The 16,468-nt window shown below is 38.3% G+C and overlaps 1 protein-coding gene and 1 non-coding gene across 2 annotated transcripts in view; one reads left to right on the top strand and one right to left on the bottom strand.

The window, feature by feature from the left end:
• Positions 1-16,468, top strand: part of DLG2 (discs large MAGUK scaffold protein 2) — a 1,451,407-nt gene that overhangs the window by 45,756 nt on the left and 1,389,183 nt on the right. The window lies entirely within an intron of this gene.
• LOC123326266 lies at positions 8,752-8,859 on the bottom strand. The gene has a single exon (XR_006540973.1). It is a non-coding gene; the product is annotated as a U6 spliceosomal RNA (small nuclear RNA).

The raw sequence follows: 16,468 nt of genomic DNA, 5'->3' as shown, positions 1-16,468 counted from the left end.
TTGTTGTTGCTGTTATTATTCATAATATTATTTCAGAGAAAATTTCAACTTCCAGAAATAGTCTTTCTGGTAATGGATTGGTATGGGGAGATTTGAATTAATTAAATGCAGCTGGATAATCTTGGATCCTAGTTAGATCAGATGAAGTGGTCATGCTAAGGACATGGAGAGAGACAAACCCCTTTAATTTTAGCCCGGGAGACAAACTACTGTAGTAGTGAAAAATATTGGGTGTGGAGGCAGATAGACCTGGACTCAAATTCCCACTCCACTGATTTCTAGGAACATGACCCACAGGCAAGTAACTTAACTGCAAGACTCCGTTTTTCCATATGTGGCAATCAAAGGGTGATAGTTGGTAAATTATTATTATTGCCCTGATTTAATGAAAAACTTATTTAATGCTTATTCTCTTGATTCTGGTTAAGTGGGCTGGATCGGACTGGATTAAGCCCCAAACTTTTGTATTAACATGATGTCACCAGTGGAAATTTATATAATCCACATCAGAAGGGAATATAGAATTAATAGAGGCATCCCAGTTGTAATAAACTCCTTTTAGACTTTTTTATGAATTTTTTGCCATTTAAAGATTCTTCTCCAAGTATGAATATAACCAGATGGTCAGTGATAAAATTCAAATTCCAAGACTTCCTAATATCTATAGATGCCAGCGTTTTCACTTTCATTATCAGCTATCCAGTAAATTTGAATTAAGCATTTTGCTTCTCTTAAGGGAGGCTGTTTTGCTTTCGTTTTTAATTATAACCCCACATCCGGATGTTTCCAGTGTCCTTCTTTGGAGAGCAATTTTTATGATTAAGAAGTTAATTTTTTTCTTCAACAAGAACAGATGGTGCTTTTCAGTGTCTTTTTAAAGGGGCTCTGTATCTCTTGCACAGCAGAACCTAAAATATGAATCGGACATTGTATAACTGAAAATATATGGAAAAGGAAAAGTTCATGGTTTAGAGTCCACATCAACTCTTCTTCCTTACTGGAGATTTATTCTATTCATTTTAGTAGTATTCTTAGGTCACTTGACATTCTTGAGATCTGAGTGAAAATCTGAGCATATGTACCTCTCTGGAACTTGGGATGACCTAAGGAGAATATTTAAAAAAATTAATTCCATATAAACCATACTTTATGCTAAATCCTCCAAAATTATGTTTTAACATGCTTAATCTTTTGCATTGATGATTTGATTGTGTTTGATCAGGTCACATGTGATGACTAATGGACATAAATATTTTCCATTAAACATTCTTCATTATTCTCTCCTGAACAATGCGTTTTCTGCCTCTGCAGATGATGGGGTTGCCAACCAAGTGAACTACTCAGTTAAGGTGATGACAAATGCTAGGCAAATGAAGTGGCTCAGCTCCTTCATGTTATACCGTTTTTAGATACATTCCAATATCATACAGAGAATATACAAATATAAATAACTTCATGAGTGGCGGCTGTGGTCCATCCAAATCCTTTCTGACAATGTCACCAAGACATGATTGAGGGTAAGCTTGGGAGTTGTCTTCTGTGTTTCCCAAGACAGGTACAGGGTCTGGAAACTCCCTTTAACATAAGTAACTTCTTTTTTTTTTCTTTAAATTTTATTTTATTATGTTAATCACCATACATTACATTATTAGTTTTTGATGTAGTGTTCCATGATTCATTGTTTGCATATAACACCCAGTGCTCCATTCAATACGTAAATAACTTCTAACCACCTTCCTTCTTTTTCCTTTGCATTCACTAGCCATAATAGATTGGTAGAAGATATGTGACAGAAAATAAAAGGATCTTTTTGTCCCTTCTTTAACTTTGATAGTCAACAGGTATGTATTTTTCCTATATTATAAACATGTAGGCCCCCAGAAAAAAATTTGAAAGTAGCCCCAGGAACTATCTTGAGTGTGGGAACCTAGAAGATGCAACTGGCAGAGATTGATGATAAAACACTTTTGCCCACTAGCAACTAACCTCAGCTTGCATTTCAGTGTTGCCCCTTCTTCAAAGCCTTCCTTGACCTTCCCAGGCTAGGCTGATTCCTCCTTTCCTTTTAAACTCCTCTAAGGGATTTATAAGTTTATGAGTTTCTCTCTCCAACTTGTTCCCTCCATGGAATAAATCCCGGTTTTACAGGTCTTTAAATCTCTGGAACCAAACACTTTACCTAGTGAAGAGTAGACAGTAAAAATTTGTGGGCTTGTTTAATTGAATTTTCAAGTGGAGCATCTTTTCTTGAATCTGTTGAATCATTGAGTCATTCTGTCACTGCTTGTGTTTTGTTTCTAGTAATGACTTGAAAATCCATTTAGTCCTTCTGGCCAGTGGAGCATTAAATCCTTCCTTAGAACATTGTAACCTAAAAGGATTGATGGACTGGTGGTGGTAGTTTACAGTGCTAATAGCAGGAGTTACAGGTAATGGATACTTCATGTGTGCCAGACACTGTGCTACAAGCTGCTGGGTATGAGATGGGTATTTTCATCTACCTTTTAGAGAGAGGGATACTGAGGCTTGAAGGAACTAAGCAATCTGCCCAACCTCATACAGCCAGTAATACGCAGAGCCAAGAATTAAAGCCCTTTCTATTTGACTCTGGTTTCCATGGCATTAAACATTATTCTCTATTGCCTTCTTACTGTGTCTGCCTTTGTACATGCCATAAAATCATTAGATGCTTACAAAGATCTGGCTCATTAAATTGTTTTTTGAATACTTGTAAAACTTTTCAATGTCATTTCAGATATAATTTTTTCCCTCTAGTATGTAAACAACTTTTGCCAGAGTGCTGGTCTCTGTGAGGTTAATGGCTATGCTTTTTCTTTTACCACCTAGATTTGTTAATGGGAATAGTGAATAATGGCAGTTAGGACCAGAACAAAACCTTCTTAAAGCAGTACGCACATCATCTACCTTGTATTGAGTAATTTAACAAGTATTCCTGAACATGAATGCAGAGTTAGTGCGTATATGTATATGTAAATGTAGGTATGTGTGTGTGTGTGTGTGTGTATAGATAGTCAAAAGTTTGTTGATCAGGGTTTCATTGAATGGCTACCCATTGCTGACATTGCTTTTGAGTTTCTTTGGTATTTCAAAGCTAAAATGTTTAAATAGCTCTGAGGATTCTTATACATAATTTTATAATTTATTTTTCAGTTTATCTTTATTCAATCCAGGTATCATATCACTCTTTATTTTTACTTTCTATTTATAAATTAGAATTTAATGATTGCTTAGAGACCATAAAGGTTTTTTTTCCCACTCCAGACAAGTCAATAACTGTAAGATTTAATAGCCTAAAGATAAAATGGTTCAATTTTAACCAGAAAATGCTTGACTAAGGTAATTCTCTGACACCAGATTATGAAGCCATTTGAAATTAATTTTTTTCCCTTTTCTCCTCCAATAATTGTCTATAGCTATGGAACTCTGTATTTGATAGGTAAGGGTGTGAGTATTTCTCCTGGCTTGTGTTTTGATTTGGGGGGAAAAACACACTCTAAAATGCATATATCATATGTGTAAATAGCTTAGACTCCTCAATGTGCCATTGTTCTCAACATGATACTTGTAATGAAGTGGCTAAACAATCCTCTTTGGGATTCCAGGTGCCAGACTAATGCATAATGTTTTGCAACAAGAAGTCTCAGGGTACCTATGTTTCTGCACAATTGACAATTTCCTGCCAAAAGGACTTAAAGTGCCAGAGAGCACAGATTCTACAGAGAATGCACACCCAGACACAGAACATTTTAGTGTCACTCAGTTGTTGCTTACGTTCTGCTGAGGGCAATGAAAGAAACAAGGCCTCCAGAAGAAATCTGATAAGAACTCAGTCACTTAAATGAATGGCATTTTGAGTAAGACAATGATTCAAATAAGTTCTTTGAAGTAAGAAGTGAACATTCTGGAACTGATGGTTTGGATCAAGAATTTGGGCTGCCAGAATTTTTCCTCCAACCACACCCACATAGGTTGAGGGTGGGTGCATCATCATCAGTAATTAGTGAGGAAAAATAGAAGAATGGGGGTTCATATGTGAACAGAAAGAGCTCTTTAAAAGTTCTGGGGGTGCCTGGGTGGCTCAGTTGGTTAAGTGACTGCCTTCGGCTCTGGTCATGATCCTGGAGTCCCAGGATCGAGTCCCGCATCGGGCTCCCTGCTCAGCAGGGAGTCTGCTTCTCTCTCTGACCCTCCCCCCTCTCATGTTCTCTCTCTCTCATTCTCTCTCTCAAATAAATAAATAAAATCTTAAAAAAAGAAAGAAAAAAGTTCTGTGTATATTTCTCCTTTAGGAGTGTGGATTTCATCCTCCATGAAATCTTTTGTCATCTTAAGAAGGACTTGAGTTAAATCAACCAATCAAGACTCCGTGCCCAGAAAGCGCAAATCCAGGCACAGAGAATGCCCCTCTCCCCCCACATTACTGTTTGTGAGGGAATAAAGAGAAATATAATTTACTAAAAACCTTTTTTAAAAAAAGACTGAAGATTTCAAAGATCAATCTCAAATCATTCACAGTCACTGAAAAAGAGGAATGAGCAGGCATTTCTCTGTCTGGGGCTGCGGAGCCCTCAGGTGCTGTCTCAACACTCTGATTCCTCTCACTACTTATCACAAATGACCATGACAGTATCTTTTCTTAACCTTCCTATTCTAGTGTAAGTTCTCATGTCTTGTCACTTTCTGACTTGTTAGGAGAAAAACACACCAAACTCCCTGCTGCTAGAAGGGAACAGACACGCCCCACAGGCATTTTTGTTTTCCTTGCTGCCTTTCTTTTGGTGTCGGCCACAAGCCCCTTCCCCACAAGAACCTGCTTTCCTCAGCACTTAGAGTTGACACACTCAAAGAGGGTGCTGTACATTTCCTTTGAGAAGTTTGGTACTTTCACATCCTTCATTTTTTGGGTTCTTGGGGGTCTCCTTAAGGAAGGAGAATTATACTGCTTGAGGACATTAGGATTAGAGTAGTAAATGTTTCCTTTCATTTCAAGGGTTGCTACCATTCCTTTGGAGCCCAATGAGAAATTCTGTAAAGCAACCAGCATCCTATAAGGGCAACTCAAATCTGAAAACAAGAGTGACAAATCAATTAATATATAAATTTAAAATATGTATTTTGAAACAGGCATCTAAAAAGAATAGAAGCTAGAGTATGTTCCCTGTTTTGGCAACTTTCAGTGATCCTAGATGGCATTTTGGGCCATCCCAGTCCAGGATAGCATTACGAGGTCTCAGAGGTATAGGTCTTCAGGCTTTGTGTCACCTGCAACTGCTTAATTATTACTTCTTACCATCTGCCTTTCCTGATGTCTCCACCAGTCATCCTTGTCACTGTATCACAGTTGGCCTTGCACAGTGGTTCATATCTGGTGGCAGCATCATCCCCCTAGGCACCTGTTAGAAATGTTTGGTCACATTTTTGTTTGTTGTGATAACTGGAGAAAGCTATTGACATTTAGTGGGAGGAGGCCAGGGGTGCTAAGTACCCAGCAAGGTACGAGACACTGGCACAATTGTCTGCCCAGAATATCAGCAGCATCCCCATTAAGAAACAGTGGACCTCTGGAATTAGCACCCCAGTTTTGAGAAGACTAAGCTGGTTTTTGATGTCGAGACACATTATTGATCCTGGATTCTTACAGAATGCTCCAGGCCTTCATCAGTGATTGGGCTGTGATCTTCCTCATTTGGCTTCTTTCAGCCTGAGAGGGGAGGAATATTTGACAAAGAGAAATTCCAGAAATGTGCTTGTCTTTGTTTATGCTTTTCCCTTCTGTTGGGAAGCTGACAATGAGAACTCAGCTTTAGGCAGGTCTGTAGATACTTGCTTGCCCAGATGCCTCCAGCTACAAAAGTGAAAACTCACACTAGGAAAGGAAAAGGAAAATGAATGTTATAATCCTTTCTTTTTATTGCTGTTAAAATGCCTCCAAAGAGAAGGAAAAGTAAAGCATCAGTGCTGACTGATGTTATAGGTATGAGTGTTGGCTAAAGTGCTTATTAAGAATGCAATGTTTATATGAAGAAGGGCATAGAGAAAAGATTCCTGACTGATGAGAAGGCTATTTTATCTTCTCATACCCAATCAAATCACTCACAGCAGATGAAGAGGCATGATAAAAACTATACAAGTGATGGTTCCAAGGATAACAGGAAAGAATGTAGAAAAGTAAAGTTTGATCTATTTCAAGGTTCTGGTCCAAGATGATAATGTAGGAAGACCCTGATATCACCTCCTCCCACAGACACATCAAATCTACAGCTATATATGGAACAACTTGCTCTGGGGAAAAACAAAAAACAAAAACAAACCTAAACTAAAAAAAACTGGCAAAGCAGCCGCTTCACATCAGGCTCATGAGCAGGAAACTATATCAAAGTGGATAGGAAAGGCTGAGAAACAGTCTCACCATAAATACCACCCCCTGGTGTGACCCGCAATCAGGAGGGAACTCAAAACCTGGAGCTTCTCCTTGAGGAGCAAGAAGGATTTGTGTTCCACATTGGGCACCCTAACTTTTAAGATCAGCACCTGAGGGATGAGTCCCTAAAACATCTGGCTATGATGAAGAAAAATAAAGTTCAGAAACCATGGGGGATGGGAGAGGTGAAGAAGAGACAGAAATTGACAGAAGTAGCAACCAAATTTACATTGGTCAGTTAAGTACTTGAGTTTATTGTCCTGTTCTGACCTACTTTGGGAAACTCTGGTTATCATTCATTTCATTGTAGATTAAAAAAGAAAGAGCAACCAAAAAAGCATATTCAATTTTTATCCATTCCATAAAACAAAAAATAAAGTTTTTGATAAGGTTTACATCTGCGGACAAAGTTCCCCAGATCAATATTTTAAAAAATTAAAATATTATGATATGAGCAAATCTGATGTAAAACTGTTGCAAACCTAGCATTATGCCCTTTATCTAGATTTTTAATGAAACAATGTCTACAAACAAGAACTTCCAGAAACAGACATGCCAAAAATCTGATATCATGTCTATAATTACCTCCAGAAATGATTTGACATAGTTCAATTTTTCTTTTCCTGTATTTTGCTATTTCCTTTTAATCTCTTCAATTAGATTTTTAAGAAAAGAAATGCTAAGGGTCTTGGGAGTGAATAACAAGTTATTTTGAGTTTTAAAGTTACGTCTTGGAATGTTTTTCAAAACCAAGCCTTGTAACCTATTGTCAGGATAAGATAATAGGCTTTGCAAATGTCAAGGCAAAGGTCACATCTGGCACATTCTTCTCCAGGTCTGATCAGCAGGCACTTTCTAATTTTTGTTGTCCCCAACTTACTTATGCCCTAACACTACTCTGATAATTTGAAGATATGATGACAAATTATTTACTTCAGTTGGTTGCAATATGCTGCAGTTTCATTTTTTGAGGTGTTCTCACATTCCTCATACTGTTATTTATAATTACATCTGGCCCACCAAATGTAAGCTCCATTAGCGTTTTATCTCTGTATCTCTAGTGTCTAGAAATGTGCCATGCCTAATAGTACGCGCTCAATAAATGCCTATTGAATGAGTGAATAAATTAATGGTTCATTTCCTTAATTATTTCATACTGCAAGTCTAGAGATCATAAATTATTGAAAGAGTTTGGGCCAAACTAAATTATGTGTACTTTCCTCAGAGTCCACTAACGCCAATACATCAAGCATTCTGAACACTCTTGAATACTGTGGAAAAAGGGCTGAATTTTTTTTAACTGTGCCCATGAGGTTAGTTTCTTAGATGTTCTGCTTTGGAACAAAGGAATGTTAGAATACTTATTATGTGGAAAATAGGGTCTGTATTATACCATTTATTTAATTAATAAATCATTTGTATGATAAACATCTGCAAGACAATACACTTAAACTTTAGTTATTTCATTTTTATGTAAACTGGAAAGGTGGAAATATACCTTACAAAAAAATCAGGATAAACCAAACATGTCTTAGGCTGTTTGTGCCCTAAAATCACTCATGTGTCATTTAATTTGTTGGGCAGATGGCAGACATAGGAGGAGGGGTTCTGAAATAAGTCACCAGGATAGCTGGGCACTTTATTGTCTACATGTTTTAATAGGGATTCCCAGTTGGAGGTGACTGATCCTCTCTGAGTGAGCTCTCAGTTCCACTGAAGTCTGTCTTTGTCTTATAGGCAGGGGTGAACCAATTCTGCCTTCTGCTGACTTTTTCCTGCTTATTTCCTTAGTCAGGCTTGGGGTTCTCCTTTGTGCAGCTTTATAGTGATTTCTTTGTCTAGTATTTGCCTTCTCTCTGGTGAGCTCTTTCCTCTCCATTCATTCTCATCTACTATGACTACTGTATTATCTTTGTCTCAAGTGATTTGTAGTATGATTGTTCTTTAAAAAAAAAAAAATCACTTCATAGTACTCTTCTTATTTTCAGCTTGCTTGTTAAAAGCCCTTAAGGTTGGTTATTTTCCTAGGCTTTCACTGATTTGGAATTTTTCTAGAAACATCTGTTAGTATAAAGTATGCTGGACTTTTTTTGCCCATTTGAGTACCAGAATTCACTGCTATTAAGAAAGAAGTTGAGATTAGGAGGATCTTGATATCATTCATACTTGGATTGAAATGTATTTTGAACCTATTTTGCATTTTGAGCCAGAATGTATTCTGAAATTAGATTAACACTTTGTAATAAATGGGCAGTGGTGGCCCCATATTTGTGGTGGAGAACATACAAAATATTCTGATGCATGGCTATGGCATCATAGGGATTGTCAATAAATAGTGTGTCATCCTTGCACAGGGGGCCATACTAATCTTCCCTGTATTATTCCAATTGTAGTACATGTGCTGCTGAAGCAAGCACAGGATTGTCAATAAATAATGGTACTGACAATTGAACCTCCCGGCCCTATAACCACACAGACCCACAAACAGACCCAGTTCCTGCCTTCCATAACCCCAAAACCACATTGTCCTTACCTAATCAGATTGACATGTACCTCTCCCCTCATCCTGTTTCTTGATATCTTAATCATTAGAACACACACACCACACACGAGATCACTTCTCTAAGAGCTCTCACTAACCACTCTATACTAAATGCATGAGCTTAATTGCCCTTCTAACCTATTGTCTTGTGATATATAACTGTCATGAGCCATCAGTAAGTTATGAATTTCTGGAAATCAAGAGTTAGTTTATGTTTCTTAATAGTCTAAAGTGTCAAATATTTCTTTGGGTTTTTTTGTTTGTTTGTTTGTTTTGTTGTGTTTGTTTTGTTTTGGCATTCAGTCAATATCTGGTGATTTTTAAGCATCCAGTTGAACAAAAATTTCATACTGTCTGAGGCAGTAGGTGTTTTGTGGAGTCATTCAGGAAGCAATCTATTTTTGCTAATGACATTTGGTTATATTTGCCGATTTACTAACAGTCATTGTTGGGGACTATGAGAGACCCAGGGGAGCTAGAGAAAGGAGATAAACAGTCCAAAGGAACACAACCATTTCACAACTGTAGTGTTGTGGAGGGTTTACTCTCATTTGTGAGAAGCTTCATACTCATGCTGACCAGAGAAGAGCTAGCAATTCATATTTTACAAACACAATCCAACCTCAAAACTATACACTGAGATTTCTCCGGTATCTGGAAAAACTGGAGTTCTAGTCCATGCTGTGTTATTGAGGGACAGATAAAGCAGGCTTTGGCATGGCGAAACCATCCTTCAACAAGTAGGAAGTCAGTGGAGAAAACAGGCTCATCCTGGTCTTCATCCATTCACTATAGAAAATATTGACCATAGTTGATTTGTTAGATTTTTCCCTTTAGAAATGATTTTCCATTTCCATGATGACTGAATAGATTTTATTTATTAGCCAACATAATGAGCTGGCAGCTTGTTATAAAGAGCAACTTATGTTAGCTATTTATTCTTGGGCAAGTTGTTTCTCTAATTATTAGGAACTTTATTTAAAATGTAGAGTTTTGGAAAATGTCAAGAAGAAAGAAAGGGTGAATTGCAAGTGAAAAAGAGAGGGAATTGTGACTTTTCTTCTTTTATTGAAGTCTATTTGTTCTTCTTTTAGAGCTTATTTGGGAACAGAAATGAGAGAAGGCAGATACTATATTCTTGACTGATGATGATAAGTAATAATGGCAAAAAAAAAAAAAAATCAAGGGTTGAAGGTAGTATGGGACTGCTTGGAAAGAGAAAGAAATACCATGATGTTCATGAAGTATTATCAGTGGTGCTGCCGCAACTCCCTTGACCAGGAGCTCAAGTATTCATATGGGGTTCAAAGCCCTAGAGTCCTTAGTGTTCAATTTGGTCATGTACTATATTTTCCTTGCAATTGAAGTCCTCAGCACTCTTACTCTATTTTCTCTCCCAAAGTGATCTTACTCACTTCATGACATCAGTAATTATTTATTTACTGATTACCCCAAATTTACATTTTCTACCCAAACCTCTCTTCTAAACTGACCTATCTAATTATCTTCTCAGCAACTTCACCTTGATGCCTTATAGCAGCATCAAACCAAAATATCTAAAACTCATTTTATGATTTTCTGCTTGAGAAATCTACTTCTTCTCTAGTGTTCTCCATGTCAGGGATTTCCCCCCATACCTCTCCATCTCAGGGATGGTTGCTCCCACCCCGTCCTCAGGCATTTGGTCAAGCCACGTACCCTGATTATCTTCCTCTCTCATTACCTTTTACATATCAGTTAAGTTTAACTCCTAAATATCTTTGAATGTGTCCTTTTATCTTCATCTCTATCAGTCTAATGCAAGCCATCATCATCATCTCTCACATGAACTGCTAACTGATCTCATCACATCATTCTTGTCCCATGCCAATCCATATTGCAAATAGAAGCCACAGTGAGATTTGTAAGAGACAAATCTGATTATAATTTGCCCCTGATTAAAATTTGTTGATAGCATTTCATTTTTAAAGGTATACTGCATAGGGGTGCCTGGGTGGCTCAGTCAGTTAAGTGTCTGCCAACGGTTCAGGTCATGATCCCAGGGTTCTGGGATCGAGCCCCACACCAGTTTCCCTGCTCAGCGGGGAGCCTGCTTCTCCCTCTCCTCCCCACCTGTGCTCTCTGTCTGTCTGTCAAATAAAATCTTAAGAAAAAAGATATACTGCATAATCTTTTAACAATAGCCCACAAAATTCTGGGTGATCACCTCCTGCCAGCCTTCTCTCATGCCAGTCTTTCTTTCCCTCCTTGTACTGCACACAGCCTCACTGCTCTTTCTTTCAGTTCCCTAACTATATCAAGTTCCTTCTCATATTGGAATTTGTGCATGCTTCTTCCTTTATTTGCAATTATCTAAGGATTTTCTACTCTGTTGTCACCTTAAGTCACACATCTTCAAATAAAGACTTCCTTGATGCTGTGGACTGAATTGTCTTCCCCCAAAATTCATATGTTGAAGCCCTAACCTCCAGTGTGATGGTATTTGGAGATAGGGCCTATGGGAGGTAATTATGTTTAGATGAGGTTATAAGAATAGGACCCTCAAGATGGGATTAAGGCGTTCATAAGAGAGATAGCAGAGAGTTCTCTTTCTTTGCCCACCCTCTTCTCTGTACCTCTGTATCTCTGTTTCTCTCTCTGCCCTGTGAAGACATAGCAAGGAGGCAGCTGTCTGCAAGTCAGGCAGTGAGCCTTTACCCAGAAACTAGTCTTGCTGACACCCTGATCTTGAACTGCAGCCTCCAGAACTGTGAGAAAATAAATTCCTATTATCTAAGCCACCTAGTCTATAATATTTTGTTTTGGCAGCCTGAGCTAATACAGTTGAGTAGCCACAAACTAGTCAGGGCTCCCTTTTATCCATTCTCAGAGTCTTTTTGGTTTTTTAATCTTTTCTTTCTTTCTTTTCTTTTCTTTTTTTTTTTTTTGGTCAGAGAGAGAGAAAGCACTAGAAGGGGGAGGAGCAGGCAGAGGGAGAAGCAGGCTCCCAGCTGAGCAAGGAGACTGATGCGGGACTTGGTCCCAGGACCCTGGGATCATGACCTGAGCCGAAGGCAGACACTTAACCGACTGAGCCACCCAGGTGTCCCCCATTCTCAGAGTCTTTGTGCTTTTATTTTTGTCTTCTCTGTTAAACTTTAAGCTTGATGAGGGCTTTCTTGAACACTGTCTATTTCCAGTCCCCAACACAGTGTTTAGTGTATAAAAAATGGTATGTTAAATGATATTTGTGTGAAATATACAATTACGGTACTTCCTTACAAAAAGATATGACTTCCTATGTTGGTCTATATTCTTCTTAATAAAACCTCATCATAAAAAGGTATCCCCTCCTAGAGTCCCTTGATTTCATTGACAGCCTCATCTGCTTGTTGCCACAACAATCTTCTTAGGAAACAGACAAAGCTGGCAGTGGAGGTTGGGTTATTGAAACCAAGAATCTTCATCAGGGCTCTTGTTCCTAGGAAAAATGGCAGAAGATGCCAGGGTTTAATTTTCTCTAGGGTTTTACCTCCATGTTACTTCTGCTTCTACACTTTCTTTGACCTTTATATATAAGGTCTTTGAGGTGAAGGGTGGTATCTTTGGCATTTAACTATCATAAGAATATCCAGTCCCATGTTTTGTGGACTATCATTATACCATTGACCATCCCTCAGTTGTCAGCTGATCTGATAACTTTATTCAGATGAGGACCAGTTAGCTAATCCTTAGCATTGTTCAAATTAAATTTATTCTTTTTTTTTTAAGATTTTTTTTATTTATTTGAGAGAGAGAGAGAATGAGAGAGAGCACATGAGAGGGGGGAGGGTCAGAGGGAGAAGCAGACTCCCTGCCGAGCAGGGAGCCCGATGCGGGATTCGATCCAGGGACTCCAGGATCATGACCTGAGCCAAAGGCAGTCACTTAACCAACTGAGCCACCCAGGCACCCATAAATTTATTCTTTTTAGAAAGATGGTTAAGGAGCCCAGAGGCCAGTTGTTGTTCAGTCAACCTCAAGATACTTTTTGAAAATTCTATGGAAAGAACAGGGGATGCTACAGCTTTATGGAAGATGACAAAATTTCTGAACAAGAGTAACTCTCCCTCCAGTCTCTTTAGGAAATCTTTGACCTCTCATAGTGAAATGGTACAAGTGACAGAGGATTTCATGGCTTCCCATGCTTACAGCTCAACTTCAGTTGTCTTGTCAAGGCTTTGGTATATATATTAGTTAACTAATGCTGCTGTAATGAATTACCCCAGACTAGGTGGTTTAAACCAGTACAAACCTATTATCTTAAATTCCTGATATTAGAAATCAGAAATAAGACTTACAAGTATAAAAGTGATGGTGTCAGCAGTGCTACATTCCTTTTGGAGGCTCAAGGAGAGGATTTATGTCCAGCTTCTGGAGGCAGCATGCATTCCTGGGCTTGTGGCCCCTGTGTCCACCTTCAAAATGCACAATCCTGCCTTCTCCTTCCATCTTCACCTTCCCCTTTCTGACCTGGCCCTCCTATCTCCCTATTATATGGACTTTTGTAATTACATTGAGCTTACCTGGATAATCCAAGATAATGGTAATCTTCCCACCTCAAGCTCCTTAAACTCAATCACATCTTCAAAGTCCCCTCTACCATGTATTGTAACCTATTCAAAAGTTTGGGGAGTAGTACATGGACATTTTTGCAGGGAGAAGGAAACATTATTCTGCTTACCACAGTGAAATAGACCTAAAAACTTCATATTTCTAAAAATGCCAGACAGGATTTAATTCAAGGAACAAAAGTCATGTCTTTTTCTCTAGGTGTTTTACTTAAGGTCTCGATTTTCCTATATAAAATGCCATGTATATCGTAGCTGCTTATTATCATTATCTTCAGTTAGGCACCTATTTTTGCTCAGATGTGAAGGGTAATCATTTGTTAGCTTAAGTTAGATCACTGATCTAATGGAAATTGCTTATGACACTGTGAAGAGAGTTAAGACTTAAAAAATGTGAGCCCGTGCATTCCATACTTACGTATTATAGCTAACTAAAAAGCAATGTAAATTAGGAAGAAGTAAATATCCAACTTAGTCTTCAAGGTACAACCTAAATGTTATCTCTTCTACAGAATCATTGCTGACCTCCCTAGGTAGAACTAGGTACTCCTTCCACCTTGCTGTGATAGCAGGATGTGCATGACTCTGTTGCAGCATTGACCACATTGATGTATTGATCAGTTTACATGACGATCTCCCAAGTTCTTAAGGGCAAGGACTGTGTTCTGTTTCTCCCAGTACTAATGCTGCCTACAACTGTGACACATAGCTGGTGTTTTATGGATGCTTTTTGAGGGAATGAATTCTTTTGCAAATTTGTTTAACATCTCTTTGTGATTCATTGGCTATCTAATTTATAACATTGGTTAAGGAGCACAGTGATGAGACTTGCTGAAAGAGTATAGATGAATCAATAGAAATCTACTCCCATCCCTAGGAAAGAAAATCTGAGCTCATGTCTCTACTAATGTTGGATCAGTAGCAGCATTTCCCAGCACAAAGCATATTGCAGTTCATGATCAGGTCAGATCATGTCCTTATTGAGTACAGATAAAAAGAAGTATGCCCTTAGAGGATATGATGGGATATAAGACTTTGAGTGCACACTTAAAATACTATATTAACTGAGTAGAAATTAGATCCAAACAAACAATTGGAAATATGTAGTTCTATAGCTAGGTTTAGAGCATACGAATCTAACAAAGTTCTCTGTCCCATGAGGAATGTTTAAACTCGATCATAATCCCTTTCAGTTTACTTTTTTAAGATTAAAAAATCACATTTTTCATTTTTTTAAAGTTTTATAGAGGTATAATCGATATATAAAGATTTCATGTATTTAATGTGTACATTTTGATGAGTTTGGACATTTGCATATACCATTCTCACAATCAGGATATTAAACATATCCATCACCTCCCAAAATGTCCTTGTGTTCTTTTATGTGTGTGTGTCTTAATGATAAGAACACTTAACATGAAATCTATCCTTTTAACATATTTTAAAGTGTACCAAACCATATTTTAACTAGAGGCACTATGTTATACAGCAAGTCTCTAGAAATTATTTGTCTTGCATAACTTAAACTTTATACTCATTGAGCAGCATCTTCCCATTTTCCCCTTCCCCAAGCCCCTGGCAACCACCATTCTGCTTCTATGAGTTTGACCATTTCAGATACCTAATATAAGCATTACTATAGAGTATTTGTCTTTTTGTTACTGGCTTATTTCACTTAGCATAATACCTTCCGGGTTCATCCATGTTGGGGCATATGGCAGGATTTCCTTTCTTAAGGCTGAATAATATTTCGTTGTATGTATACACCACATTTTTCTTTATTCACTCATCTATTTTTTTTTAAGATTTTATTTATTTATTTGTCAGAGAGAACACAAGCAGGGGGAGAGGCAGGCAGAGGGAGAAGCAGGCTCCCTGCTGAGCAAGGAGCCTGATGTGGGACTCGATCCCAGGACCCTGGGATCATGACCTGAGCCGAAGGCAGCCGCTTAACTGACTGAGCCACCCAGGCGTCCCTATCCACTCATCTATTGATGGACATTTGGGTTGTTTCCTTATCTTGGCTATTGTGAATAATGCTGCAATGAACATGCAGATGCAGATACCTCTTTGAGATCCTGATTTCATTTCTACTTGATAGCTGCCTTCACTGCTTGGTTATTTAGCAGTCATCTCAGGGTTTCTTTAAGCTCCACTTTCTAGAGGTATTGGCACCAAAAAGCCTGTGTTATAGGTGGTGGTCCCTGGAGTTCCAGAGTCTGGGTTATAGGGTGTTAAGGGTCTCTTAGCCACTGTATTTGTAATGGATCTCCCAGCTACCCTGGCAGATGCTTACTGGAAGTCCTGAGAATACCATAGTCAGTGATTTTCAATACTGACTCAGTATCAGAATCACTTGTGGTGCTTTAGAAAAACAAGAGTCTAGGAACCCACCTGAGATTCTCATACAGGAAGCCTAAAGAAGGATTTGATTAACTTTCAAAAGTCTTGAAGAAGAAGAAAGAGAGAGAGGGGCAGAGGATACATTGGAGCAAATTATAGCAGAGAACTTCCCTAATTTGGGGAAGGAAACAGGCATGAAAATCCAGGAGGCACAGAGAACCCCACTCAAAATCAAGAAAAATAGGTCAACACCCCGATATCTAATAGTAAAACTTACGAGTCTCAGAGACAAAGAGAAAATCCTGAAAGCAGCTCGGGAGAAGAGGTCTATAACCTACAATGGTAGAAACATTACACTGGCAACAGACCTATCCACAGAGACCTGACAGGCCAGAAAGGACTGGCAGGATATATTCAGAGCACTAAATGAGAAAAATATGCAGCCAAGAATACTCTATCCAGCTAGGCTGTCATTGAAAATTGAAGGAGAGATAAAAAGCTTCCAGGACAAACAAAAACTAAAGGAATTTGCAAACACAAAACCAGCCCTAC

Source organism: Neomonachus schauinslandi, chromosome 11, assembly GCF_002201575.2.
Source record: "Neomonachus schauinslandi chromosome 11, ASM220157v2, whole genome shotgun sequence".
NCBI lineage: Eukaryota > Metazoa > Chordata > Mammalia > Carnivora > Phocidae > Neomonachus > Neomonachus schauinslandi.
Note: the sequence above shows the minus strand (reverse complement) of the source record. Positions and strands in the feature narration are given on the sequence as shown.